Source organism: Chelmon rostratus, chromosome 3 (assembly GCF_017976325.1).
Source record: "Chelmon rostratus isolate fCheRos1 chromosome 3, fCheRos1.pri, whole genome shotgun sequence".
NCBI classification, from domain to species: domain Eukaryota; kingdom Metazoa; phylum Chordata; class Actinopteri; order Chaetodontiformes; family Chaetodontidae; genus Chelmon; species Chelmon rostratus.
The window spans coordinates 22,492,671-22,497,895 of NC_055660.1; positions in this window are offsets into that span (position 1 = coordinate 22,492,671).

Sequence of the window (5,225 nt, forward strand, 5' to 3'; positions counted from 1 at the left end):
TTTGTGCTTGTATATTTAAGGTAGTAGCAAAGTTCTGTCTGACTGTAATAAAATGTATTCTTACTTAGATTTACCTAAAGCCATCCCGATCTAATGTAAAGAAACAAAAATAGGAAAAAGGAGAAAAAACACTCATGAACCTGTCCCCTCTATCTTCCCACCTGCTCTTTCCTCCTCCCTCTTTTTTAAAACTTGTGTAAATTCAATTACAAACCCCCGGGGGTACAACAGCACCATGGAGTGACAGTTTTACTCTTTCAGTTGATTTCTTTTATATTTATTTTGGAAAGTTTAAAAATCCACTCATGTATTTCATCTTTACATGAAGTGATTTTTTTTCACTTAACAGTCATCACAGTTTTGTGTACTGCAGCATTCAGCTTGATGTCAAGTGAATGTGCTCACTGAATTTTGTTAACCAGCGACAGTTTTTTTTTTATTAGTTTTCGTTTCAATCCATTTGCGCAGTGTCACTCATGACCAACAGAATGATACCATCAATCATCCAAACATCTTCTAAAGCCAGCTCAACATTAAGTTCAGTCGGCACATCTGGTAGCAATGCTGAGTCTGTAAAGTCTGATGAACCATCTGAAGCTCTGTTCATTGTTTTGTACATTTCCACTTTGTTACAGTTGATTCCAGCAACAGTTATGATTGAGTTTGACTGGTGACTTGTACCTTCTCCAATCCCTGTAGAAAAATCATGGTTTGATATATATTTTTTTGATTTGGTTAGTTTCTGCCCTTGATAATTAATGTATGGTACCAATAAAAAGATACATTTTCACTTTAAAAGCTTGCGTCTTTGGTGAATTTGTAATTATTGCCATGTTGCTGAGTAAACTAGAGTGGGGGCTGGTCAGTGTTTCTGGGTTTTGAACACTTACGTTTTTCTATGTAGTTATGACACGACAGTTGGGAGCCCAAGACTGAAGACTAAACCACAAAAAACAAAGGACTGCATGTGTAAATTCTCTGGATTTAAGATATGACTTTACTGCTCCTATGCTGAGGAAATTTACTTGTTATAACAACCGGAATAAAAAGGTAGAAAAGTCATAAGGTGGAATAGTCAATAAAATAAATAAATAATGGAGTAGTGCAAACAGTAGGTTTGTGATGTCACCAACACAGTGCTCTGTTAAATGTTGTGCTGGAGTTAAACAGTCTGACAGCTGATGGAATGAAGGACCTTTGGTAGCGTTCCTTCTTACACACTGGATGCAGCAATCTGTTGATGAAGGAGCTGCTTAAGGTCCTCACTGTCCAAATGGATGTCAGCTTGGCTAACATCCTCCTCTCACCTGCCTCCTCAGTGGTGTCCAGAGGGCAGTCCAGGACAGAGCCAGCTGTCCTGACCAGTTTGTTCTCCTTCTGTCCCTCTCAGAGCTTCCACAGCCCCGGCAGACTGCTGTGTAGAATACTGTCTGCCACCACAGAGTCCTAAAATGTTCTTAACAATGATGTATCATCAGAGAACTGGATGTGACAGCTGTCTGTGTTGTGTCTGAAGTCCGATGTGTAGAGGGGGAAGAGAAAAAGGGAGAGCACAGTACCCTGCAGAGCCCCCGGTGCCGCAAACTGCCACATCAGACACACAGTCCCGAAGCCTCACATACTGCGGGCTGTTGGTGAGCTGGTTGATGGTCCATGCAGCCAGGTGACAGTCTGCTAAACAGGCCCTTCGTCTCCAATCCAAGGCCAAGATGACCCTGCAGAGCCGCAGAGGACATGAAACAACTGCTTCTCAGAAGCTGAGTACTACTCATTTGTGAGAGGAAGATGTACAATAAAGAGTAAAGCTTTAGGTGCTTTTCTTCCCATTTCCCACTTCTTTACCGACTGTGCTCCTGTTCTTCTCACCTTGAAACAATCCCCTCGAACCTGCCTCAAGCTGTGCTGCTGGGCATCCAGATTCATCTCAGATCTGGTCTTTAATGCACAGAAGCAGGGTGGGTTTTTTCTGCTACAGGGTGGTTAAATGCTTTCACCTGTTGATCCGGTCCTTGAATAGACAGCTTGAATGGGAACGCCCCAAGGACAGGGTTGCAGACCATTGCTCCAAAGCCCTGCTTGTGAAGCAGATTGTCCGCATTGAAGCTACGTCTAAGGTAAAAGAAGCTTCTCCCTGTCATGCCTGGTGCAGCTCCGGAGTGCCACCAACAGGTCTGTCACTGTCTTTCAGCCAGGTGTGGCCTGGAGTGTGAGCCAATGACAGGGTAAGACTTTTTCATGTGCATGTAAGTAACAGTTTATTAGCAAAAATCCATGATAATAAAACAGTTTTCCAACTTGGATAGTAGATAGATATCTATACCTGTCTGTATGAAAAGCCTTTACCTTCCAAAGTTACAACAGTTGAAGTATTTGGGTGTTTGTGAATGAGAGGCAAACAGCCACAGAGTCTTTAATTCTGGGTCTCCATGTCAAACTCCTGTGGCACATCTGCTGCCTTCCACACCAGCCTGCCACACACACATCCACATACCAATCACACTTTCTCCTCAGGCATTTACTCCACTCCCTGTGTCACACTGTACCCGCAGAGCTGCAAGAGCTGTCAGCGAAGCCTCCAGCCAGCTGAAACACTGAGGGTCTCCTGGGGTTGAGGTGAAGCTGGAGCAACCTGATGAAAACTCTCACCTCCATGGGAGACCAGCCTCACTCTGGCTCTTGTGCCATTTCAGCAATTACCTTGTACCTGACACTGCATAAGCTCCTCTTTTTTTGGGATTCAGAAAGAAGGAGTCCTAAAAAGACGAAGGATATGCACTTCAAAGATTTCAGGGATCAAGTTGCTTTCTTTGCATTTGCAGGACTTTCTTGTTGACTTTGTAGGACTTGTCTCGACATACCAGTGACAACAGTTGAAGTCAATGAAGTTCAATCCAAGCCAGTATCTCTCCACCTGCTGTCATCAGCTGTTGAGGCCATAAAAACACATTAAAACATGCAACACATGCAGCTCTCTGCTACTTTCAAGACCGTCCGTCTATCTAAGCTGACGAAATTGACAAAGATGATTCACAGGCGCCGAGCTACATTTTCTAAAAGATAGCACTCCAGCGAAGGTAAAGACGCAGAAAATGTCTAGGGAGTAAAGTCGTGTTGGAGAAGAGTTATGCGATGTGTTTAATCTTGATGAACTTGTATTGGCGCTCCCACTGGTCTCCATATCTCTGTGTTTGTGTTCTCATAGCACATAAATCACTATGCGCTCTGGCATAAAGAGCTAACACTGATATCTCCACAGTGGCTCATCCTATACCCTCCTTAAGTGTGAACTGTTTCTGTTTCTTCACACAATAAAACATGAGCTAAGAGCTTCAGGCTACCATTAGGAAACTTTTCAAGTAAAGTTAAAAACAACAACTTTGTCTACCTGCTTCTTCTTGTGTGTCAGTTAATGTTCTCTTTCACTCTCAGCTGCTTTTCCTCTACGTCTCTCTCATTACATTCTGATTTTCCTCTCTCTCTCTTGCCTCATCTCTTTCTCTGTCTAATGACACGGGAAAAGCAGAGCTCATCTCATTTATTTCAGAAATTAAGGTGCTCCACGTAGTCGTTACTAGAAATATTGCACCCTTGATGGTTAAGTTAATTTACCAAGGAGGTCAAAACAAACACATCAGCTGACGCTTTAAACTGGAGACAAAGCCATTGTGCAATTTATTATCTAAGTGCAAAGACATGGGTCTAGCATTCAGTTGCAGATGTTATATATGTATCAGTGTGTAAGATCCTCGAGTTTTTGGTGTAAGAGGATTTCACAAAAGAATAAAGCTAAAACTGACCATCAGTTAACTTCTGCAGGTTATGCACCTTGTTGTGTCAACACAAACAACCTCACAAAAGAGCCTTTCAGGCCATCGTGTTGATAGTTTTGGAGTTTGTCAGGATCCAGGATTAATTCCCCAACAAATCCAGTACCAGTGGAGATGATGGTTCGCACTGTGTGAACAAAACACAAGAAGCAGGTGTGCGCCAAAATAAACCACTTACTGTGTTAGTAGCCGGGTTTCATTTCCTGACTGACTGGGCGAGGAGGAAAGTCAGGCCCTGACTCAAAGTGGTCTACAGTGACCACCATCATTACAGATGCATTTTGTGTCTACATCAACATGTAGACACCAAACTTTGTATCATCTGTTGGTGTGTTTGGTTTCTCTGTGCACTCTCTCTCCCCCAACTGTGTTTTCAGTTTCAAATTCCCGACTGTGGTGTAGTCATGAGTATTGCTGAAACAGGTTGTAAAAGAAGCACAGTTATAACAAAAGGTAAATAAATTGCAAACAAATCACTGAAAACTAAAACAGGAAATATAAATGAAGTTAAATATATTTAACAGCATTGTAACATTAAAACAGCCTTGAGCTGCCAGGTGATTCCTCCATCAGCCCCCTTTGTGTTTACTGTCTCAGAGCCTGTAAATGTGGGTTGTAAAGGTTTTCAGGGCTGTAGGAAGTTTGTGTCCATCAGTTGTGTGTAAACACACCAGTAAAACAGGCTGATGTTATATTATGGTTACAGCCATGTTTAGTTTCTAGACAAAAAGGTGATTTTTGATTTATAACTCCCACTTTTACTCGGATATAAATAGACTTGTAATTTATATAGTCATGTGTCACATAAATGCAGCATCAAAATATTCTCTCTCTGTTAAAAAATAGCATAATATTTGATATTCCTGTTAAAAAGGACCTCTTGTGTGATATGTGCAGCATCTTATATAAAGGAGAGGTCATTCCCCCACTCTCCTCTGACAAGGAGGAGGACGATGAAGCTGGAGATTTGGCATCTTTATATTGATTTTCCTTTTCAATAATAGTTCCATTTAATAGTGATGTACAGTACAGCACACCTAACTGAATTGCATTCAGGTAGTACTTAAACCAAAGCACTTTCTCATGTGCCACTCTTTCACCCTACACATACACATCGATGGCAGCAAGATATCTTGCATGTTTTTTCCACAATCTGCTGTAGTTAAAGTTCTTATAATGCAGTAGTTATGTAAGGAGGTGGGCAGCTCAAACAGACATTTTACATATCTTCTACCCCTTTTTGTGCTTCAAATCAGCAACAAGTGACCATAACACAGCCCTTTGTCTACCGTTTGCCATGTAGTGACCATCGTAAGTGTCTGTGGGGTCAACACATATCATGCCAGCTGCAAAAGGAACGGAAGAATATCGGAGTGGTGCTAAGACCCTGAGGTCCAG